Source organism: Columba livia, chromosome 1 (assembly GCF_036013475.1).
Source record: "Columba livia isolate bColLiv1 breed racing homer chromosome 1, bColLiv1.pat.W.v2, whole genome shotgun sequence".
Classification (NCBI taxonomy): Eukaryota; Metazoa; Chordata; class Aves; order Columbiformes; family Columbidae; genus Columba; species Columba livia.
Window position 1 is genome coordinate 118,686,811 of NC_088602.1, and position 25,709 is coordinate 118,712,519.

Genomic DNA, 25,709 nt, shown 5'->3' on the forward strand with positions numbered 1-25,709 from the left:
TCAGCCTCCTTTTCTCCAGGCTCAACAGCCCCAGCTCCCTCAGCTGCTCCTCATCAGACTTGTGCTCCAGACCCCTCACCAGCTTCATTGCCCTTCTCTGCACTCACTCCAGCACCTCAGTGTCTTTCTTGTAGTGAGGGACACAAGATACAGACACAGACACACCACAGCACCTGCAGAATGCTTCTCACAGACCTGAAGTAGATGAAAAAACACGTTAATTCAATGCCTTTAAAAATGAGGTCATTTGTCCTTCCCAAATTAGCTATAGCAGAAAGTATTTTAGGAGAACACATGAGAGCTGCATGTTGATACAAGAGAGGCATACTTCTGGCAAGGTCTAAGGGCAGTGGCCACAAGCGCTGATGTGAGCCCATCTGGTTTCGCTTGCTCCAGCCTCCGAGCCACATGCACAAAGCTTTATGGATGAGCAACACTAGTAGATCACTCATTTGAGCTAAGACCAAGAGAGTATCCTCTCCCTCTGGCACCACTAGAGAAAAGGTATTTTTACAGAACGTGAATCTCCAACTCCAGCTGTAACGGGAACGTGCCACAGCTTCAGGGTAAGAGATTCAACAGTTGAGACTGCCCAGCCGCGAAAGGAGGATGCAGAATTGGAGAGATCTGCCACAAAACATAAAGGGAAGTGAACAGGATGAAGAGACTACTCGCTGCTTCTCATGGCCCAGAAGACAAGGGACACACAGAGTTATTGAACAAACTTCAGAGCAGAATCATTGAGGGAAATATTTAAAAAGTAATTTTGTACAAAATAAGAGAAACTCAATGCTATAGGATGTTGCAGGGATTGAAAAGCAAACAGACTGAAGAGAATTAGGCAAATGGAGGACAAGGGTCATTTAACACAATACATCATGTCAATCTGCCAGAAATCCCAAAATCAAAATTCTAAAAAAACAGAGTCTATACGAGCTCTATAATGTTTTCTTTGCCTTGGTGTCCACTGCCAACCGTTATCAGAGAAAGTAATAGGCCTAATTCAGTAAGAGACCTCATCTGAAACCAGACATCCTCTGTGCAATGAATTCTATGGTTTTTTTTTTTTATAATAGATCAGTTCTCAATCTGATTTCTATGGACTAGAGATCAGATAGGAGGTCCATGGTAAATACTGAAATGAGTGTGTTGATCAGGCAGATTGATGATGATGAACACAATCACCAGAGATTCTGACAGTTGACATACTGTTGCCTTTAAGAGTTTGTTAATCACTGTTCACTGCAGAGAGCTATTTTGGCCAAAATGATTAAGTGAAAGATTAGATCATTCTCCAATATGTTAGAGTTGTTGCCTTTTTTTTTTTTTTTATACAAAATAAACAAACATGTTGTGCAAATATAGCCTACAGCACCTTAGGGAACGATCCATTCAGGATTTTCTTTTGGAGACCCCAAAAGAATGAAAGGACAAAAGAAAAAAAAAACAACCTGGAACAATCTGAAATGTAGGCATACATGTAACTTCGGATGTGTATTTTGGAAAGGTTTGAGATAATAGACCTGTAAGAATTCACATGAGAACACGATGCTAGTTATTCAGACTTGAAATAATTGGAGGAAATAGAAGTGTAGTGTGTTCTTAAACTTCAAATGTGAAATTGAAAGTCTAGTTATTAATGGGATTGAATCTCTGCAGAGTAGAGATTCAAAACAGTACACGCTCCACCTCACAAATCTGTGCAAAGCACAGTCTCTGCCTTACCCTACTGCCTCTGGAGGTACAGGTATGCCTTCTACAGGTTAAACACTTCAGTCTTATAATCACCACCAAGCATTGCTAAATTCACTGCTGAAACCTGCTTGAATTTCACATAACTCTTAAGGAACTGTTTTACAAAAACAACTACTCTAAAATCTGTGACTTTTTTTTCTTGTCATTTTCAGTATCTGCTGCAAAGTAGGAGAGACACACTTATTCATATCTATCCACAACTCCTATAAATCATGTCTAAATCTAACAAGAATACCTACTGACACACCTAGTTGCAAAAAAATGCTTTATTCCATTTTCTAGATATTGCAGTCAAGCTTGCACAAAGCTAAGAGGACACTAAAGACAATGTGCTGCAAGGACTTAAAAGTGGCTAGATCAAGTTTGAGCTAAGGAAATAAAACAAAACAAAACAAAACAATACACACACACACAAAAATCAGACCCAAAGCACACCCCCCAAACCCCATCACAAAATCAAACAACCTGTGAGAAATTCTCAAGACCCCAAACCTTTTAAAGTATCCAAAATCAGAACATATAATAGCTTGATGGTTATCCCTTTTACAGAGCGGGGATAACTTGAATTATAGCTTTCCTGAAGCTGACCAGTAAGACATTCTTGTAAGTGACACATTAGTAAGCAGGTGGGTATTTAATACAGAAAAACACACAGAATTTTATGCCTATTTAATTATTCTTCTTCTTTTCCTTCAAGGCTTCTACTCTGCAGAGATTCAATCCCATTAATAACTAGACTTTCAATTTCACATTTGAAGTTTAAGAACACACTACACTTCTATTTCCTCCAATTTTTTCAAGTCTGAATAACTAGCATCGTGTTCTCATGTGAATTCTTACAGGTTTATTATCTCAAACCTTTCCAAAATACACATCCAAAGTTACTCTCTCTCTCCTCACAGGGAAACAACCCAAAACATGCAGTCAGCACTGCGTTGCTGCATGCTTAAATTCTGTAAGCCAAAGTCTTAATAACCTACTTAGGAAAAAAAGTAACCATGCTTAACTTTTGTCTGTAAAGCTCAAACATGACAGTGATCCATCTCATCTGAGCAATTAATTTTATTAGCTAAATCTGAGGTCGTTACCTTCCGACTGCAACAGCAAAACACATTGCATTGTAAGCCCTGCTAACAGCACAAAATCAGGTGGGAGGAGAGATCAATGCTGGTTTTGTGTAGAAAAGAATTGCTAAGCCCTGACCCCTCGAAGACAAAGGGACGGTGCAAGAGTAGTCAAGGCCAAAGCTCTACTTGCAGAAAATCAATGGGTTATGCGCAACAGCAACTGCACTCAGATGTTCAGAGCGCAGACGGAGTCTGTAGATCCGATCTTTAAATTCAGAGTATCTGATGCTGAACTAGAAAAAACACTCCCTCCCCCCCACTTTTTTTTTTCATTTTTACTTAAACAGTTGAAGCAGAAGCAAGCTTTGAACTACAAGTCTTGAAATGGAGAAGACTGCATCCCTTCTTTTTGCCACTCCTTATGATCTTTGGTAGCCAGCCAAACAGCTCAGCTTAGCTTCACTTTCCACATCAGCCCAAAACCTGAATAAGTAATAAAACCTGCATCAGGAGAGGGCTTTATAATCACATTAGAGACAGGCAACAGAGACCAGCTACCTCAGTTCACTGGACAGCTTCAACAAGGTTTCATAATGAGGTACAGGTGTTGGCACTAATTAGGAATACCCAGCTCACTGCTGACAGCAGCCCCTCAAAGCCATGACTGCACTTCAGTTCTTTAAACCACATAAAAGAAAAGCAGAGACAAAAAGATAAATAAATCCATAAATTATTTGAAAACACCTCTGCAGAGGATTGAAATATTTTTGCTTACTTAAGGGGAAAAAAAAAAAGAAGTGTCACAAAACTGCAGAAAGTTTACTGTGAAATATCTGAGTATGTGAAAGAAGCTAAACCTTGTACACAACCAGATATTTTTAATTTTAGGAAGAGTATCACTGTGTAGCAGTATGTATTCATCACAGCTATCAAAACTCTTATTCAAAAAAGCAGCACAGGATAAAAAGGAGTAGAAGCAGCACATGTAAATATTGTGGTAAGATAAAATTATTTTGTCTATGCCTGCCAGCCTTCCAAGTATTATGGGATGCATCAAAATAGATTTTAACTGAAACTATTACAAGGAGTTCTGCAGGCTGGAACCTCGTTGTTAACAGCTTCTTTTATTACTTCCTCTCCTTTAAAAAACTTTATATTCCTTTAAAATCCACAAAGCTTTCATTTAAAAGGTGGTATCTGAAAGCTGAAGGTATATAGGTTCAATTTACACATTGTAAACACCAACACACACTTTTTCTTTTAAATATCAGTTCCTCCTTCACTTACATGCCAGGTCATGAGGTAGATGTTTTCGCTTCAGCTGATGACATCACAAGCTCCTAAAAAAATGAAAGGAGTGCTATTTAGGTAGCAGGAGTGGCATTGAGCATTTCATGTTTGAGCTACAATTTAGTTTATGGCAAGTAAGTGAAGGGTATATGATATTTTTATGGCAATTTTCCCAAGCAAACAATACAGCCACAAAATAAAGCCTTAAATCCCATGATTCTCAGTTAACAAGCGGAAAAACAAAATGCGTCAGTTGTATGTACACATACTACAATATAAATACACAAAGTACTACGATTAAAAGTAAAAAAGAATAATGTCAAAGACAACTTTGCCATCTCTTACCACAAATGGGAAACAACTTTATCAATAGCGACAAAACCAAGCTTTAGTTCAGTTCATTCTCTACCCTGTTCTAGGAATACAACAAAAAATGTTCAGGTAGCTGCACACTTATTCAGATGACACAAGAGGCTGATTTCTCCAAATACACTGATTTTTCCTTCCTTCTGGAGGGTCTTCTATGAAGCCAGCATGCCTATGAATTCAGAGGGTGGCAAATAAATAATAAGTATAGAGGGAACTAGGGCTGTTTAGCCTGGAGAAAAAGAGGCTGAGGAGAGACCTCATCACTCTCTGCAACTACCTGAAAGGAGGTTGTAGCATGGAGGGGGTTGGTCTCTTCTCCCAAGTAGCAAGTGATCAGATGAGAGGAAATGGCCTCAAGTTGTGCCAGGGGAGGTTTAGATTGGATATTAGGAAAATTTTCTTCATAGAAAGGTCTGTCAGGCATCAGAACAGGCTGTCCAGGGATGTGGTGGAGTCACCATCCCTGGAGGTGTTTAAAATGTGTTTAGACAAGGTTCTTAGGGACATGGTTTAGTGCCAGAGTTAGGTTAAGGTTGGACTCAATGATCCTGAGGGTCTCTTCCAACTGAAGTGATTCTATGAAAGCGCTGTGTGGCTCCTGCCTTGATCCCTCAAGACATTCCTTTTAACCTCTCCTTGACAATCCTGGATAGCTCAGCTTCTCTGGCAGGGATTCTGCTTACTCGCCTTTTTTTAATCTAGTCCCAAGCCTTGAGCAATTATTAAGTCCGGGAACAGAAGGAATTTCTCCCTCCACCAAGTGCCCACATTCCCCTCCTGCAACAATCATGCGCATATGTATATTTTGTGTCCTATTGTAATGGACACAGCAAAAGCATTAAAGCTGTGGCACCCAACAGATGAGTTGCAGCGCTCCTCGGAGATGTCAGCACTTAGACCAGGGTCTGTCCTGGCACGCAGTCCACCCCACGCCTCAGAGTAAAAAGCTAACAAAAACAGGACCGCTACGAGCTGGGGAACAAAGTATTAGAGAGCAGAAATTCAAGTAAAAACCAAGGAAGCAATAACAGCACACCCTGCCAGAAGAAAAATAATTTAAAAAGGGGAAGGGGGGGAATGGCAATGTGTTTCTTCACTGAAATAAGGCCGTTTCTGGCCGAAGTGTCAGCACCACGCTGTAACGTTTCTGCTTCTCCACCCATCTGCAGCACAAGAAAAGGATCCCACCACCCAGCCACTGAGGAGTGGCACAGATCCTGTTACTTAAGAATTATTGTTGCTCAACTGTGTAGCAAAGGAAAAACGTTCCCTTACAATCAGGGGTGCGGAGAACAGCACAGGACACAATATATTATGGCTTCTGTATGTTGACCTTACAAAATTTTGAAGTTTTGGCTTTGATCTATGGTTTTGTGTTTGTTTTTGTTGTTGAGGTTTTTTTGCAGATTTGTTAGTTTTGACTGGGGTTTGGTTTTATGTTTCTGTGTGTGTGCACGTGCATTTTGTTTGTTTTCATGGTTTTTGTTTGTTTGTTTTGTTTTCAACATCATTCCAGTTTCCTTTTCTCATCCCCTTGACAGTCTGCAATTAATTAACCACATTAAGCAATTAATTTTGAGCAAGGCGAGAAGATCTGTAGATCAAAGCAGCACCAGAGCCAAAGTTGCCGAAACACGAATCACTCTACGTGGGCTGGGTTTTTAACTCGAGATAAGCAGATAAACTCTGCCGCTGACACTGCCACACACGTGGCTTGAAACAACCCACAGAGGGACCCGGCTCACGTGCAAGAGAAGCACCGTGTCCACGGCTGACATACAGCGAGTGGGGTGACCAGAGGGACCCGCTTTAAAAGCCCACTGCTGCTCTGCCACCAAACCCGGGTATTAAACCCCAGTATTAACACTGCCTCTACCCTCCGGCTAAGAAATGCTGAGAGCCTCACCCACAAAACACACTGGGAGAGGGAGGGCAAGGGAAGAGACGAAGTAAAAAAATTAATAAATGCCTCAATCAATTTTTCAAATGTGACTTTGAACAAGTTTCTTCTTATGAGACATCTCTTTATGGGGTAATTCTTAAGCATTCTGATTGAACCCCTTTAACGTCAACTTTCCATAGAAACACTAGCAAAGCGAGCTGCCCTGGTAGCGGCAGCTCGAACAGCATCATTAAAATGCAATGCAGCCTACAACTTTTAAGTGTGAACAAAACCACAGCTTTTGCCTCCCAGCTGAACCACAAAACTAATGTATTTTTGAACTCTTCATTAAAAACACATTTGTTTGCTCAGTTAAATGCCAGGATGAACTCCGAAATACCAAAAGGTTCAACTAAGAATCTTTTCTTTCTCTAGCCCTTAACACTATACAGTCATAATCTTCAGTCCCACCTTTACTTATTTCACAACCATACAGAAATATACAAAATAGCATGAAAGATAAAGCTGACCCCACAAAATACCACTGCCCCTCCCCCCCGTTTTTTTTTTTTTTTTGGAAAGCCAGTCTGAAACCTACTGATTCGGAAATTAATATTAAACTAATTCACCTCAAATTGATGAGCAGATTACCTACCAGCTCCTTGCTGGTAGGTAAAAAACCAAGAGTGCCTCTCAGCCTGGAATGGTGGCAAGCCCCACAACCTGCCCATCAGCAGCAAGCTCAGGAGGGTAAGAAACACACAGGAGATGCTCGCCCTCCTTTACAGGCACCTGTGCCAACAGACTCTGCATTTCTGCTCCCTGGGTACATTTGAAAAAGCACCAGGGCAGCAACAGAAACTGTGGTGTAAAGAAAAAAAAAAAAGTATGAACTAAAGCAAAATATAACTTAGAAATGCACAGTAGCTTTTCATAAATACTGCTTGTGAAACTAAGCGTCACCAGGGGGAAAAGCATCAGGAAAATTTCTTAAAATATAACTTTTAACAACAGAAAGCCATTTGGAACAAAGACCTATTTTTGTAGTTATCACTACTGTTACACTGTCATTCCCTCTGTAATCTACCGTGGTACTTACCAACCAGCCAAGCCTCCAAAACAAGAATTGCTCTGGTTGAAAGCAGTGCTTCATCCTTCTCTCCTTGAGTGTCCCACATGCTGCACTGCCATTTTCAAACACACACAACAAAAAAAACCAAACCAAACAAAAAAAACAACAACAAAGACAGTCACAGGAAAAAAAAACCTGCCAGGGTCCTGGAAAAGGGCACCAAGATAGGACCAAGCTCTGACTGTGCCTAACAGAGGCTCTGTAGCCTCTCCAGGTGAGCCCCTTCCAGCCAGACAGCTTGTCCCACTGCTCAGAGCACACGTCTCCTGCGGAGCAGCTCCGGCCCTTTACCAGGTCTCCCATCACTTTCTTCTTCACACAGTTAACTTCACCTATGAACACGATGCTTAACTCTTTTGTTGGTACATCCTAGTCTTTTCTCCAGACTAAATAAAATGCAGTTCTTTCAGCCTCTCCTCACAGGCCATGTTTTCTACATTTCTGATCCTTCCAGTCGCTGCTCTCCACCATCCTTTGAAAGGCTGGCACACAAAACCACTAGGTGATGCCCAAATCTAGGTTAAGTCTTCCAACTGAACCCTTCTCCACAGGAAAAATACTCTTTCCTTATTACAGAAAAACCTTCTTTACTGTCATGTGAGTCACAGATAATAACATGCACAAACTCCATTTGCTTTTGCAACAGCACAGAGCTGCGCCTCAGCCCCATCCAACCCCTCCTTCTAGACTCCTCCTCCTATCTGTCAAGATAACTAGAAGTTCAAAACATCTTCTCAAACAGACACACAGCTCCACCCCGTTTCGTCCAGGTATTTCAGGACCAGAGTCCTCATTCCTTCACCCACATTATTAATGGCAAGTATTAATTAATACTGGACCCAGGAGAGACCACTTAAATCCCACCAAATTCACTTGTCTTGTTTGAAGCTAATTAGTAACTCCTCTTTTTTCCTAAGCAGCTGTGAGCATTTCACCTGATTCACATTTCCTCTAATACACATCTCCTTAGCTTGCTCCTGATAACATGCGCAATCTGATAACTTCATCATCTACTGTGCAATTCCCACCTAACAAATGGCTTTCAAGACCGAATTAGAAAGCTGGTCTTGTGACACTTCACATCTCCTTCACAATAAATAACCCCACAGATATAACAACTCCTTTTGTGGGAAAGGTATTAGCAAATCATTTTATTATTTCCAATTTGTTACAGACTGTTTCAGATATCCAACACATGTAGCCAGCTCCTTGTGGGCTGCCAGTAACATTACACAGACCTCTTAACAAAAGGCAGATCAAGATTTTAATAATACCAGGACAGCATAGGAAATAAAGCCAGTAATTTTCAAGATTATAAATAAATTATAGCATGAAGCAGGAACGTAGTGGTACTCCTCCCCTTACAGTTATAGAAAAATCGTGGTAAGAACAAGTATCAAAATACCAAAACAGCAACCATAGTATTTAACTGAAGAGATACTTCCAGGCAATACTTATCCTACAGGGACTTGACACAGAAAAGAAGTAATCACAAAGCTTTAAGAAAAGTCTTTGAAAATCTGTACTAAGTATTCATAACAGGGCTGGATTTTTGCTTGCAATAAACTGTGATCTGATGCTTCTTCATGAGCTTCTGGCAGTGCTAACTACAAAGAGTATTCAGCAGCTGCTTAATTTTTACCTCATTTCCACACTGGCTTAGCCAAAGTAGTAATTCAGTAGAAATTCACAATCTCATTGTAAAAATCTAAAGATAGTTCATCTCACCTTATGGTAGGTCAGAGACGTGGAAACCATCTAGGAAAGCCTGCATCTCTCTAGCACCTCCACTTCCTTCCACCATCACAAAAATATTTCATTACACCTTTACACAGCGACAAGCTTACCCTTAATAATAAATAACCAGTGACTTAGTAATTCCCAGCAACCAATTAAAATTTGCTGGGAAAACCATTTCCCACAGCGGCTTACCCCATTTTCAGACAAACAATAGAGCAGGATGTCTAGAAGGATAGGTTTCATAAGGCGGCTAACAAGTAACATCAAGCCCTTTTATGAAAGGCTCTGAAGTCCTGGGCCCCGAGGCACTCAGATGGTGACCCAACGCAGCAGTTATTTAGCACGTGTGCAGCGCCAGCCATTCTGCAAACACTCAAAACTTCTTATTCGGTGCTTGAAATTACTTGTTACACAATATAATTAATATACACATGCAAAAAAAAAAAAAAAAAAGAAAAAAAAAAAGCAGATCGGCATCTGAAACAACTGCCCTTACAGGGAAAAGCTACTGAGACCGACCTATACACAGGATTTAACTTAAATACTCAACCTAAGGCACACACGAAGTTTTTTGTATTCTTCATATACAAGTCTGTAAAAGATCAGATGTAATGGGATAAATTCAAGCAAAAAAAAAAGTTTAGGCTTAGCATTAAGGAAACATCCTGACAGTCAGAACTGCTGGTCCATATCCTCAGGGGAAGGATCGGAGGCTGCAGCACTTAACGTTTAAACAAAGACTGGACAAGAGTCCTGGTAGCTGCGCTGCCAAGAGGACATGCTCCAGCTCAGCGGTTCTCAAACTGGCCCGAGGGCAGGGCAACAACAAATGGGACCCACGTATAAAGAGAAGGACTACACAAAGCAGTTTGGTCAGCCTGTCTGCACTGAGGACTGCACAAAGCCACACAGACACGTTGCTTTCGAACCACAAGTCCTGTGCATCAGCTACTCCACAGCACACGTGCGTATCACTATGTGCTGGTGAGAGCAACGCAATTCCAAGCAGCTTTTCCCACCTTACCCCTCCTCCCTCCATCACAGAGATACATACTTTGTGTATACCAAGGGAGGCTACAGCATGCAGCCACGTACATCAGGACAAAATGTTATGGAGATGCATTACTTCAGCCTGGTGCTGAAGAGGATGCTCCTCTCTCAGAAGAGTAGGTATTCCCCGCGGCAGGTCACATTGCAGCAGAAAGAGACCACAAGTGCATGTGGCAGGAGCCTGCAGCAGAAGAGCTAAACTGAGACAAAAGCATCAGATGCTTCTTGAATCAGGAGGGTGCTTCCTGAATCCCCAAAACCTGGAACAGGGTACAAGCAGAAGTAACAAATGTGTTTTGGTGCTACCTACTACCAGGAACTGGAGACTGTGAGTCACAGACCAGCACAAACAGGATATTTATGAGGAACTGGAACAAAAAAAAAAGTAAATCCCGTTCTTGAGGAAGGGGAACACTACATGTCTTGCTGGTAGCCACAGCCACATGCTGGTCAGTCCTATTTTAAACGTCAACCCACCTCATTCGACTTGTACGTCCTGTCCTAAGCAGACGTACTTGTGTGAATTTCCTAAAGCTGAGCGACAGCAGTACTGTTTTATGTTATGTTCTTAAGGGAGGCTCAAGTGAATGTTTGAGAAGCAATAATCTAGATGACCTAGAAGCATCTTTTCCCACAGTTAATTTCCATTATTTTATGCAGCTATATTTGTGCACAGTTACGGATATCTTTAGTGGAGATCTTAAAATAAAAAATAAAGCGGTTCACCAAGTGTGAGAACTTCTAAAAGTATGGTAACAGACATTATGTTTCTGATGGCACAGCCATGTCATTCTCATACACTCTGCAGCAAGTCCCATGACCCCTTCTCATAAGAGAGAGAGTCACAAATACCAAAAGCAGCATCACTGCTTCTTGCCAAATCCTTCACACACCGACAACATAGAAGATGATGAAGGGCCAGATTCAGACTTCAGACTGAAATAACATCAAACTGTGCCCTCAGGTTAGATATCAGGCTCTGGAACAAGAAGAAAAAACACCCGTAAGGCTTTAACTCCCTGTGCAGCAAGTGAAAATGTCTTTGCTATGGGACTCAAAGAGCTCAGCATGTTCAGGACAACCAACTCACACACCAAAGAGGGAACAATGCCAGAAATCTCTCCTCACAGATTCAACTGCTGATTTGCAGCCCTGTAAACAGATACCTCCAGGAATCGGATCTATGCCTGGACCCTTCGTCTTCCTCTCCTCACCTCACATGCACCCTTCAGGCATCCAGTTCAGCATCACATAAAACCTCAGCAGTTGCCACACCTGCAAAGGTTTTCGTCCCTCATTCTGTACCTCACCTTCTCAGTGCTCCTCCCTGTCCACTGAGACTCAGCCCCAAATGCCTCCTCCCCTCCCAACCCCAGCTACTGAACCCCAGCCCTTTTCCCTCAAGCCCTTCCCCTCGCAGGACACAAGCACCCGTGGCCACCCTCGCCACTCTGTTGGACAACCAGTCTGTGCAAGCTTTTCCGAATCTAGGTTGTGCCACGTAGCTTCGACGGCTTCCTCGTGGGACAGCCACCAATTGCTGGGAAGCGTCAGGAGGAGCTCGTGCCTCAAACCACCACCGACTTTTACAAAGCAAACGAGCCTGCTGAGCCTCGGTTCCGATTGTGGTCAATACAAGCAGGAAAAAAAAAATCACAACTGAATGACATCAGTTAATTTTAAAACAAGGTTAAGAATAATTTACGTCTGGATTACAGGAGCAAAGCTATCTCGCAGCTGGATGCCAGTAGCGAAGAAAAAATAATGTTTCCTTTTCTGGATACATCAAGTTGTAGTGCACAGCAATGTACGACACAGGTTCATAAAAGGTACAGAACATGCGCTTTTGAATTTCTGCAACTGCTCTGGGTATGAGAAGTCTTAGTATTTAAAGTAATGTGGATACACTGAATACGCACATTACCTTTTGTCTTATTTAACCCACAACAATTAAGTTTATGCCAAGAGAAAAGCACAGGAAAGCTGTCAGAATCTGACAGTTACCAATTGCTGCATATTATTTTTATAGTTACTCCACTGACTTACTCATCCTGAACAAGAAGTAATCTAATATATTAGATTCCTCAGTAAAAATATTCTTTCTCTTGGCCTTGAAGGTGGTCTCAGTGGTCACAGAAAAACATAGTCTGTTGAACACCTCACCTCGTATCAAAATGTTTAGTCAGTATTTAAATGAATGGTAGTCAGTTGCCAGGGAAAAAACAAGAGCAAGAGAAAAGTAACAGAGTGTTAACTTTCTCACCACAGTGATTTACAGTACTTCTGACATCCTTCATCAAACTCAGGATACTATTACTGAGATTTCATAAGGAAAGGCCTTCTGTTCTTGCTCAGACATCTGATCATCACACCAGCACTCAAACCGTCACCTCCCCCTGCAAGGAAACCCCATAAATAAATAAAGCACCCAAGCTTCGAACTTAGATTGCAAAACACAAGGCCTGGAGCACAATCAAATGACAATTAATGAAGCAGCAGATACAAAAACACAGTAAACAAGACTTCATCAACTTCATCCTTTGTGGCTGCAAATTCCATAGCAGCAACCAAAAATGAATTATTCCTTGAAGATTATCTCAAATGGCTGGAAAAGGGTTGTTTGTGGGGTTTTTTTGTTTTTGGTTGGTTGGTTGGTTGATTTGGGTTTTTTTTTTGTTATTGTTGTTTTGTTTTACCATTATGAAAGAGAAACCTGTGTCTACTAACTAATCCTTTTCCAAAGCCATTCCCACTCCGTCAGACAAAACACATGATAAGCTCCACGAAACAAGCAGGGAAATTCTGGCCTCAGTGGAGTCAACAGGAATTAAAGTGTGAAAATGAGGCCAGAAAGTAGCAAGGCATTTATCTGATGAATTTGTGAGCAGAACTCTGAAATAAATGAGTTTATTTCTTCTTAAAAGTTCCTGATGCAGATATGTTGGGGAAGTAGGGGGGTGGCAAGATGAACTTGTAATCCATGGGAACTATTCCTTCAAAGCACCCACTGCCAGAGGAGCTTACTGTCAAAAGGAAAAATGTGACCTTTAATAAAATTGTCTATAAATATACAGACCTTTATGATTTCTTGTGTTTATTGAAGTAAGACTTCTGCTATATATAGCCGTCACCTTTAAGGAGGCAAAGCTTTTGACATTGTTTAGCAAGGGGTTAAACTAGAGAGTACAGAGACTACAACTCACATGGTATGGGTGAGCATCCACCAGTTCTGAGGAGGACAGCAGGTTATGCTGCCCCTTGAGACGCACTGGTATTTCTGCCCTTTGGGCACACAAATGGCACCAAGGTCCCCCATGCTACACCTGCCAAACCCCATCAATAACTCAAAGGGAAAGAAAAAAAAAAAAAGATAACTGGCTTTTAATAGGTTTGCTCCCTGAGAGTTTGACATCACTTCTGCTTACCTGAAGCACAAAAACTTCCATAATCCTGTCAGTCCTTGGAAGCCAAATAGAGAAAGTAAACACAGGAGCCGAGGCGCTTCTCCTTGGAGAATCAACATCACACAGTTACAACTCTCAGTTCTGCCTGACTAAAATTCTACCAGCCTGTAAGAAACCAGCAACAGGCAGAGGTGCTACAGAGTATCCCAATGTGGCACTAAAACCTCTAAAAGATGGATCTAAAGATCGTTTATTATGGCTAAAGAAGTCTGGTAGGGAAGCAAAGCAGGCTCAATTTCCATAATCCTTGTGCAAGGGCTGACAGAAATGCCATTTCCCCTCAAGTAAATGTATATGACCAGTCTGTTCCAGGGCTCTGTCACCCTCACTGAGAAGAAGTTTCTTCTCAAATTTAAGTGGAACCTCATGTGTTCCAGTTTGAACCCATTACCCCTTGTCGTACCGCTGGTTGCCACCAAGAAGAGCCTGGCTCCATCCTCCTGACACTCACCCTTTATATATTTGTAAACATGAATAAGGTCACCCCTCAGTCTAAGAAGAGGGAAAAAAAGTCTAAAAAGAGGGGAAAAAAAACAAAACCACCCAACATTCTCACCAAAAAAATTATTCTAGGGTAGAAAACTGTAAGAAAGAGATTTGAGAACAAGAGCAACCTGGTTGGTTTTAAGCGTTTTGAAAGGTACTCCACTAAACCAACCTTTTGCCACTGTCTTTTTTTTTCTCCGTGGTTCCTCTTGATCCATAACAGCAAGTTTGCTTTTGAAACACACTTATTATCTGTACAAAACACACATCAGCAATTGTATTTGCTTCAAGTGACACACACAGACTCAACTTGCTTAACCAAGCACAACTTACATATGTATAGGCATAAAAGCACAGAAGTTTGCATTAAAAACACAAGTAAAATACACATCACACACATATAAGCATTCACTGAAAAAAAAGTATCATGAATGTTTTATTTTGCTATAAATATTTAAGAATACAACTTGATTTTTCAGTGCATGATGCTTTTATATATATATCCATATGTAAACCCACACAAATGTACTAGCCACAAAAAACCCAACACCTCACATAAAAACAAATGTACTAGTCACAAAAAACCAACACCTCACATAAAAACACTGATGAGGGAAAAGCCCTTTTCTATCATAACTAGGCAATCTACGCAAATCTTATTAAAAAAAAATAAAAATCTCCAAAGCTGTGCCAAAATGTTTTCAGGTCGACTGCAAATAATTTGCAAGTCCATACTGTCTGGAGTTTGGTAGACAAATTTAATTCGACCTAGCTGATTTATAAGGTCCCAAGGAGACTGTGAGACAGTCACTAGAAATGTCATTTTCTCCCATAACAAGGAAAAAGTTGGGAAGTCAAGGCAAAAAGACGCGGGGACAACCAATGCAAGACTGCAAAGGCATCAGAGATACGGCTGGGAGAGATAACTAGGAACTATAAATCATACTGAAGTTGTTGTGTGTAGTTGAGGCTTTTTTATTTTCTTTTTAAATTTACTTTAGACAGTTTTTCCAACTCTCAACCCATTCATGTCTCAAAAGTGGGCTGTTTGAAACACAGAAGTCAAGCACGCAGAAAACAAATTTATTTCAGTAACCTTAGAATGAAATGGCGTCTGGAAAACCTATTAGACTTCCAGCAACCTAAATTCATGCATATCCCCACTTGCTGTTACATATAGAGGCTTCTGAAAATCTAGAACAAGTACACAGAAGATGCCAAACACAGGATCTAAAACAGCATTTAAGCCAGATTAATCCACATAACGGGAGTCATGAGGCTCTGATACTGAGCTGATTGTCAGGAGTGCAAACATTCCAATAACTTATGTCCCACCTTCTGAAGTTTTATGACATTTATACAGGAAGGAAAATGAAACCACATCAGATCTAGCAAAGAACCATATATGTCCAGTTTTAAGCATCAAAAGACGGAATACACCAAGTACTGGTATATAAAGTAATTTTTAACCTCCTCCTCCTTCATTGATCTCAGGCCAGAGCTTTTATATTTGACAACAGTTGTTCCACAGTTATTCCACAATGGTATAGGCATATAGATCTGAATAAAGCAAGTCAGATCTCCATCAAAATCACAGAAGCGTAGATGAATGTAACCTGCTAGTCACTGGCAAAAATCTCATTCAGTTGTCACTGTGAGTAAACTCTTAGTGTGCTAGCATTATTAAAAAACAAAAGGCATTTCCATCAAAAAGTCATGCTTACCACCTGCTTCAATGCACTTAAACACCTGAAAAACACCTGAATAACGAAAAACTTCAAAAAATTTCAGAAAATGTCTTTGGGAAACTATACGATGAGATCCCAAAAAAAGAAGAAAACCCCCACACCTAAATTGATGGATACCAGTTGCAAAGAGCATACAAAACTATCTGGCATTATTTTCATTTATATAAAAAATGTGGAATTGTTTAATCACATCAGTTTTTTAACTTCCTTTTTTTTTTTTTCCCCCCAAAAAAAAAGTTAAGAAGCACTAACCAAAGAAAGCACAGAAAATTAGTTTCTGTAATGTGGACAAAATATTTTGCAAAAATTACTTCCATAGAAGGATCAATACCATTAAATGCAAGTTAATATTACTTCCTATGTACACCAATAGCTATTACAATATTGTTGCTCATGAACAAGTACCTCGTATTAAGATCAACCTTTAAGGTCCTCCCTCACTCTTAGCACATTCTGTTGCAGAGCTGCAAGTCCAAATTTGTCAGGCAAAATGCTTCACTTACTCCTTAAGATTGCTCATTTCATGCTACGCTGGAAACGATTATGTTGTTAATGTAAGGAAGACTGCAACTTCATTATCAGGTTTAAGTAGCTGCCTTTCAGTTGCTTAAATGACAGGCAATTTGATTTTTGTGAAGGAACACAACTGCTCTCAAATTAGGCTGAAGTCAAGGAGTTGCTGGAACTCCACCAAACAAGGTTAAGTCAATCAAAGCGCAGCAATGCTGACGGCAGGTAACCTTTCCCTGGTCAGACAGGCCGTCAGGGGTCTGCATTATTGAAAACAAACACAGAAAACTATTTTCTGTGCCTGAAATGAGCACTCACTCTCCTTCCTATCAAACAACGCTTAACAAGGTTTACTTTGCACTGCCAAGTAATCACCTGTTATCACTATTCCAGGCAGTTACCTGCTGGGAAAAGAGCCTATTTGTGTGAAAGCAGGAAAAGGAGCTCTTTCTTTTTTCTTACTCCTCTTCCCTTTCAAGAACTAATACGAGTGAGAGAGGTATTACTCCTAACTCAGCTTCTGCTGAGGCTCCTCCTCACCAGGTAATTGCTTAACCTACGATTTTCTTGTGCGTCTCTGTAACTCACTCACATGTTGTGTATTTTACCTTCACGAGGATTTTGTGGGTTTGGTTGGGTGCTTTGTTTCATTTGTTTGGTTTTTTGTTTATGTGTTTTGTGTGTGTGTGTGTGTTTGTTTCGTTTCTGGTGGGTTTTTTGTTGGGTTTTTTTGTTGGTTGGTTGTTTTTTTTCTTTTCATTAAAGCAAAAACCTGAGCGGAACATGGCACTCTTTCAAACAATGAGTCCTCTACAGCCACTTTGATATCAAAAGCCTGCAAATCAACATTGGAAGAATATTAAAGAAATACAACCACTTAAAAGCAGAACAATCAAGAGAATTAAAAACCTCAAGTAATCCCACTCGGGACATTTTTTTCCTCCCTTGTCAGGATACACATTTCTCCTACACATTTGTATCCAGCAGTTCAAGATGTAATACCTTCTATGTGGCAGAACAAAGAAAACACTGTAATTTTATTCTGCTACACTTGATACATAGGGAGCATTTTAATATTTGTGCATTAAAAATAATAATTTTCTCAGTATCTTCATGCTCTTTAAAGCAAGCAATATTTAAAAATTGTCTAGTTTGTTAAACCAATATTCACATTTTTTAATTGGTACAAACGAAAGCTCAGAGTTACAATTCTCAAGTGCTCATGAACACGCATATCACCGTATCAACCCAGCAGTGTATCGACCTAACCACCAAACTGCATCCAATACAAGAAGCAAAATACGTTATGCAAAAGGTTTTGGTCTCACATCTGTAGCAGATACATCACTGGGAGGATCCCAGGGTCTACTCGCCCACGGTGCAGCACTAACCCTTGGAAGGTGCTGGACTTGCTGAGCATGAAACCAGTAGCCCAAGTGCGGAACTGCTCTCCAGGGCACAAGCAAGAGCCTGAGCCTTCCACCAGAAAAGGGCTCCTGCACAGTCAGGAGCTTTTAGCAGATGTGACAGACCCTCAGAAATAAATTCCGGCAAGATTTTTATCTTTTTCTACAGTGGAGAGGGAAAAAGAAAGGAAAGGAGAGGAAAAAAAAAACGGCACTGGACAGTAGATTAGCCAAATAATACACAATTCCCTCAAGACTGTCCAACAAGCATTATTCATTTTAGCAACCGGTCAGGCATGTATATAAACCTGTTTTTTAACATCTCCCTACAGCTCTAATTAAAACACAAGGAGGCATTAACGACACGATATGCTATGTTCAGCATTCAATTCAATAAGCAAGAAACACAGCTCTGTAATCTACTGCTGCAACAGGTGTACTTTAAAGAACGAAAGCACTCCAAAGTTTTGAAAGTTTAACAAGCTAAGGCAAGCATCCCAGTTATAACAAATAGCATCAGCAGTCATGAGCTTATCCTCCCACCTTCTCCTGCTCCTCTGAACTTAACAGGTGCCAGCGGAGCCTCCGCAGCCGTGCTCGCAGCTCAGGGCCTCTTCCACTCCTTTAAACCCAAGTAAAGCTCGTGTTATAGCTCTACAAACACAGGAGCTTTCGTTAGGCCCGAGATCACACATCCCAATCTGCTCTAATCCCCAAATTCCCAGTCTCCTACGTGCTGAAATAGTATCTTAAATGCAGGAATAGTTCAGATACCATCAAGAGAAGGGTGACTTGGAAGTAAATAAATATGAAAGAGCAAACAGCCCAGGGAAGCAGGGAGGTGGTTGGTAATTACACGGACGTGGAAAGGCAGAGCCGGCAACGGGTCTGACGTCTCTCCACAGAAGTCAACGCCTGGGCTGTCACATTAGTTATACTTTTAAAACTTCTTTGCCAGATACCATCCTATAGCTGAACTATCAACAAAACCAGCATCTATAAACACGCTTTTTAGGGGTTGTGAACACCAGAAATACAGTTGTAGCTACAAAACAGTATGAAGAAAAGTGATTTTAAGGTGACAGTGTAACTGATCATTTAACGTGGATAAATATAAAACAAATCACCTCTCCCCCTCTTCTTATTTTAAATAGCAGCATTAAGTTAAAAGCAGCTGTGTACTAAAAAGCAAAATTTCATAGAGTTATCTCACTTCTCAGAGATGCCATCTAGCCCTACAGATCTCCAGCATCTCCTACTCCCACCTGACCCAGCCTACACGAGCATAAAATCTGCCAGGGCCCTGACATAACATTTTATACATCAGCTTTTCAAGATGCAAATAGCATCTCTTGGCTTCCATTACATAAATATCCCTGATAAGAACTATTATTAACTTGTTAGTTTCCATTTTAAGTAAAGTATGTCAAAATTGCATTTACGTCTCCAATTACATGAAGCCTCGAGTGTTATAAGCACTTCAAATCTTCAGAAAAGAGAAATACCACATGATTTCAGAGGAAGGGTTCCCCCTCACAAAATTGGAAAGCCCCTGAGTTTCCTTAGCTGTAGGTCCTGGAAAAAAAAAAAATTAGGGAGTGGGAAGTGACTAAGTTGGTACCACCAAACGACAAGTTTTGGCGAAGTCCATTTCTGTCTATAATACAGGAAATCACCAACGAAAAATCAACACCATCACTGATCCAGACAAAACAGTGAGTTTTTGGTTAAAATATGCATTGAGAGAAGGATACCCGTGCTTAAAAAAATAGTAACTTTTAAATTTTAGTTGAATACAACATTCTTTGTTGTTAATGTGCTTAGTGTTTTCCGAAGAGCGGGCATAATGCTACACTACCAAAACTACTTAGGGAAGAACCCCCAAAACCACATACCAGCTTCTAAAGGAGACTTCTAGGGACTGAAGCAGAAACACACACCACAGAAACAGACCTTTTATGTAACATTTTCATCCACAGATCAGAGAAGACATGCTACAAAAATAGGTACATGTTCGTACTCCGGATACAGCCCAGGTCTCACCAAGCTAACCAAAAACGTACAGACACCATGCCATGCTCCTCACCCTCTGGAGCGTGACGGTCAGAAATTAATTTCAAAGACTGAACGAAGCTACCTAAACAGACCACGGGGAACACCGTAAGGGTACCAATTTTGAGCTCCAACTCAAGGCAGCTTGTACAGCGTTTAACTTCACTTCTCACCAGCAGGTCCTACAAATCCAGCTGTTTCCACCACTGCCGTGGACACCTGTCGTCACACCAGCCAAGAGTTCAGGTCACCAGTCAAGACATGCCAGGGGCCAGCCGCAGCAAGCTTTTGGGATAAACACCCTGCAGCACTCCACACGTGGCACCTACTTCAGCGACCATACGCTTCCTACATGTACGTATACAAAGCTGTACAGACAAAAGTTAATAATACTCAATAGTAGCCAAGCAGCTTTTGTAAATTCTCCTCCATAAGTGAACCACTCAGCTTAACGAAAATTACATTTATTACAAAAAAAAAAGCACATAACAATCTCAGGTATCGCAATAAATCCCAGATTGCAAACTTCCTGATTTTCTGCCACGCAGAGGAAGTCCACAGAACCACAGAGAAGGAAAAAAGCTGCGTTTATTTATTCTAACGCTACTCTGAGATCCTCTAGCCTCAGACTTTTACGTTCACGGCGGATTTTCAGGATTTTAACGAGATCCCAAGCGAACATGCATCCGTGCCAATAAATGCCACCGCATATGTTCCTGCATCAGCTCTCTAGCAAATCTTTGCAGATACCCACTACACGTACATAACACACTTAGAACAAACAAACAAAAACCCCACAGTTGCACTGAGTGACCCAACCTGGGGGAATTTTTGCTGCTGGGGGAGGGAGGGAGGCCTGTTCTGTAAAAGGAACCTAGAAAGAGGAAACATCAAATGAAAGACAGGTAATAGAAACAGCTCTCATTATTTTGATTACTTTTACTGCATTCAAAGCCGCACTTTTGCAGAAGAAAACTTTCTTCTGCTCCTCTTCAGCATTAAAAACAGGGCATGTCAAGTCTAGCCTGGAAAGAGGTCAGAAGTTCAGTTAAAAAAAAAAAACACACCAAACTTTGGATCCTAAAAGCGCTAACTTGTTTTTAATTTGAAAAGGCACTTTCTTAACTCAAGCAACTTTAAATTGCATTTTCTCCCCTCAGCAAGTGCAAGCAAAGGCTTTTCCGACATCCTGCTAAGGAACTCCGTGCTGGGCTTGATAGTTAGACTAACTTAATCCAGGTCACCCTTTCCCCTCTAAACCCATCAGGCTCTCGCATTTTCAGGTTAGGTCTAACCATCTGTAAGATATGGTCTCGCTTTGTAGAGATTAGCAGGTGGTGTGCTCGAGATGCTCTACAGAACAGCCCACAACAAGCACCAACATGACGTAAAAAGTTGGCTGCAGATAAAACATTCTGCATGCACCAAGACAAAATACGATTCTCTTTATCTTTTAGTTTTACAGCAAAGGCTCTTTTACGTTAACAGAGGCACAATAGCTTTCAAGTTTCTAGTGTATTTTAATCATGCGATTTCTAATCACAACTGGATTCCGTGTCCAGCATCCCCTTCTCCTGAACACGAAAAAAAAAAAATATGGCTTTAAAGTACAGCACTAATTTAGTGATATTTTAATTACATAGCCACTCATTAAAACAATTTGTGAACAATAGCTGAACTCTTCAAATAACTATAAATGCTCTTCATAAAAGAACCGCAGTTAAGAACCAGAAAAAAGCAGTATTGATTCTTCCCATTAAGACGTATTTTAAGACACTCCGATCCCAGTTCTCCCATTAATCATCACAGGATTATTTGCAAGCGCTACTTTTGCTACATCCCCAGCCGCTAACCCTCCCTACCGGTCGCTGCCGGTCCGTAGCACGAAGCCATGCCTTTGCGGGAAGATGAGCAACACCAGCGCAATCGCCGTGCGAGGGAGGCAGGTTTGATGTGGAGAAGCGGAGCGCAGCCGGGACCTCCCGGTCGCCATCCCCACAAGCGCCGGGGGGCTCTGGGGCACAACCCGCGCCCGCTGCCCAGGACCAAACTTACCTCGGCGGTGCGGCGGGCGGGCTGGGGAGGCGGGAGGTTCCGCGCTAGCGCTTCATTGTCAAACTCAGTTCTAGCAAGTTCCTCCACATGCCGGCGGAGCGGTGCTCGGCAGCGGACAAGCGCCGGGCTGCCTGTCTGTGTGTCTGTCTGCCCGGCTGTCTGTCAGCCCGGCCGCCCCGCCGCCACGCCCAGCCGCGCTCCGCAGGGCCCCGCCGGCTCGGGCACCGGCGGGTCGCCGCCTCTCCGGGCTGCGGCGAACAAAAGGGCGCTTCGCCGGGGGCCGCCACCGCCGCCCCCCGCGGGCACGGCCCGGCGAGCGCGGGGGCGGAGCGGCGGCCCGACTCGGCGGGGCGGGGGAACCGCCGCAACTTTTCCCTCCGGACGCGGCCGGGGCCGCGTTGCCCACGCCGGACGGGCGGCCCGCCTCGGCGCCCGGGGACGCTGCTCGCACGGCACGGCCGCCCGCCCGGTCCCCGCGCCCCACGTACCCGCAGGACCCGCCGCCTCCCCCTGCTCGCCGCGGCTTCCTCCTCCTTCTCCTCTTGCCCGGCCTTGGCGCCAAACGCCGCCACCGCCTCCCGCAGGCCCGGCGCCTCCCCCGTGCACAGGCCCGGCGCGGCGGCCCCGGCGGCCCGGCGCCCGCCCCCCGCCCCGCCTCCATGCGGGCAGCCCGGGCCACGCTCACCTCCCGCCGCCGGCGCGGCGCGGCACGGCCCGGCGCGCCACCGCCTCCTCCCCTGCTCGCCGGGGTGGGCGGCCGCGGCCGTCAGGGCTGGCGCTGCTGCTCCCGCCGCGGCGGCGGCTGCTCCTCCTGCTGCGGCTGCTGGTGCCGTCCCGCGCCGGCGCGCATCGCCTCCGCCCGCCCGCCCGGGCCCGTGGCCGGCGGCGCCTCCCGCCCTGCGTGCCGGCTGCTCGGCGCGCCCGCAGCCAGGCCCCAGCCCGCCCGCCCCGCTCCTCCTCCGGCAGCGGCCGCACAAGAACCCTATTGTATTATTGACACTGCTGGGCTCCAGGCCCCGCCTCTTCCCCTTCCCTCGCCGCGCCGGCCGGGGCCTTCCTGCCAGCTGCGCCGGCACCGCCGGCCCGCCCCGGGCAGCGGGCGGGAAGAAGCTGCCGGGGAAGGGGCCCGAGGGGAAGGAAGAGGACGTCGGCCCTGGGCCCTCAGGCGGGCGGCAGCGCTGAGGGGCGCGCAGCGTGCCCGGCCCCGGGTGAGGGGCAGGAGGTGGCTGCTGCCTCCGAGGTGCCCCGAGCAGATGCAAAGCAAGTGCACGAAGCCACCGGCTGCCGCGACCCGACGTGGGGCTGGGCGGCTGCGGCAGGGGCGGCCAGCTGCCTCACCACATCCCACCTGCCTTCCAGCAGCTTCTGAGGACTCGTCTAGTGCTAAATTGAGAACATTTTATGCAAGGCACCACTTGTAAAATGATGCGCGGAAAGCTTACCTTCGGGCAGCTTTTCGCCAGCTACTGCTGTTAATCGGCCCATGACGGAGTTCCCCAGCGGAACAACGTTTGATAGAAAGCACAGCAGGCAGCATCAGTTAGAATAAAGGAAGCGATGGCGAAAATTTGGCAAACCTTCTTTGTTACTAGGCCCCACACCCACACACATTTCTCGTACTGCGATGACCAACTATCACTTGCATCAAATGCACTGCCAACCCCTTTTGCCTTCTGCACCAGAGGGAGCGCTGCAGAGACTGATCCGGAGAACACCCTGTGGATGCTGCAACCCCATTTCCCAAGCACACAGTACCTGAGGCATGGAAAGGCTACAGAAGCTCAGGAGAGAAGGAAATCGAACCTGTGGTCTCAAATCTTGGATACAGCCCATCACTCTAGGCCAGGCACAGAGAAGAAACAGCAAGAATAACGAGGAGTTCAAAGGAAAAGGAATGAAGACACAAGCAGCAAGCATGGCAGGGATAGTTTGGCATGCCTGAGCTGCCCTTCTGCAGTGTTTGCAGACAGCAGCCAAAAGATGAGGTGAAACAACACGTAAGAAAGGCACTCTTTCAAGCCAAGTGTCCCATCTAGCTCAACAACTTCCCACATAATGACAGAATGTTAGGGATTGGAAGGGACCTCGAAAGATCATCTAGTCCAATCCCCTTGCCAGAGCAGGAACACCTAGATGAGGTTACACAGGAATCTTCCCACCTGCTCTTCCAAGTCACTGTCCCCCTGCATTGACTTCCTTCTGGCCCAGGTGGAATCTGCAGTCAGATACTTCCCCTAAATACTCTGCAAGGCTCTGACTATAATACTTCTTACTCAGATTTCACAAACAGGATGTGGCACATCTGTTCAGTAACTCAATAGATCACCAAGAACTTGTCCAAGTCAGCTTTCACTGAATCCATGTAGGCTTCTGACTTACGGTAAATCACTGCTGGCAAGGGCTTCTGTGGATCTACTATGCGCTGCAAAAAAAAAAAAAAAATACAACCTTTTTTCTTTCAATAGCTGATTAATATTCGTGTGTGTGATATGAAGTGTAGCTTTCTAAAAATGCAGTTAAACCACAACCAAACAGTGATGCTGACATTTACAACTTTCTGCATGCACCAGCAATCACCTCATTTGCGTTCCGTTCATTAATATATACTTGCCAGGAAAACCACAACATCAAGTAAAATACCAAGAATGCTTCCCCCCCAACATCATGACTTGTGGAATCCTCTATATCAAACCAGGTGGTCCAGGAAGCAGGGCAAGCAATACTGATTTTTAGACTAGAGAGTTGAAGTCCAAAATGAAGATTATTCAGAGGGATAAAACCAAGTCTATGCACTATAGAAAAAGACAAGTTTTCTAGTCATAAAAGGAATTTAAAGTCTGATTGAGTTATACTAAACAGAAACCACTTTCAAGTAGCAGTATCTTCATTTGGATTTTAAAACAATTTATATTTTTTGTGTGATCAGGAAAACTTGGTAGAATGTGTATATATATATATACATACATATAATGTTTAAAGTATCCCTTATTCAGAAGTACAACAAAGAACATATATTCCCATCACTGAAGGAAACATTCCTATGAGAAGTTTCCTGCCAGATTACTTCATGTATGAATGACTTCATCAGGAGCAGATGCAGCCCAACCCAGGAGAGGTGTTGCACAGCTATCTTCATTTCCCATACCTGGGATCACACCCCCGCCTTGAACTGGGTATCATGTGTCAGAAGATGACATCCAAACCCTAGTTCTACAGTAAATCCACAGCTGTACGTGATGGGCTTGGGGCCAACAGATACGTGACACGGGAAAACCCATGGCAGACAATCCATGGGGCTACTCATTTCAACAAATGCTTTTACATGCAAATACATTTTTATTATCTCATCCTGTGTAACTTCTAGCAGACTATTTACCCTTTGATAAAAATTCACACAGAATCGCATTTACATTTGCTATGCATTTCTATAGGAACACCAAGCAAGATGAATATATAGGAAGCAGATTGTATACTGTTGTTCTTTTTAAAGGCATATACAACAGCTTCCACATTTTCTCGAGAAAGGATGAACTACAGATGCTCTTATGCACCTAGAGAATATGAGGAATTTACAGAGCCAGATGTTAACATGTTAATAAAACATAACACAAACATGAAGTCCTCTCAAGGGAGGAATGCTCTGGAAATTAGAAGTGTATGGTCAGGATGACCATGTGCACCATACACAGGTTGGACCGAGTCA

General features: G+C 43.2%; 1 protein-coding gene across 8 annotated transcripts in view; it reads right to left on the bottom strand.

Moving 5' to 3' along the window:
* The window catches only part of JADE3 (jade family PHD finger 3), a 70,159-nt gene extending 47,314 nt beyond the window's left edge, over positions 1 to 22,845 (bottom strand). Inside the window, exons 1-2 of one of the 8 annotated variants that reach the window (XM_065074952.1) lie at positions 22,692 to 22,830; positions 4,110 to 4,162 (exon numbers count right to left, since the gene is read on the bottom strand). The gene's annotated coding sequence lies outside the window, so the exon portion shown is untranslated. Of the gene's footprint in view, positions 1 to 4,109; positions 6,864 to 22,006; positions 22,266 to 22,494; positions 22,621 to 22,691 lie in introns of those variants that run through there. The other 7 variants (XM_065074970.1, XM_005502563.3, XM_065074995.1 and 4 more) reach the window with 7 other exon arrangements.
* Between the last annotated feature and the right edge of the window lie 2,864 nt (positions 22,846 to 25,709).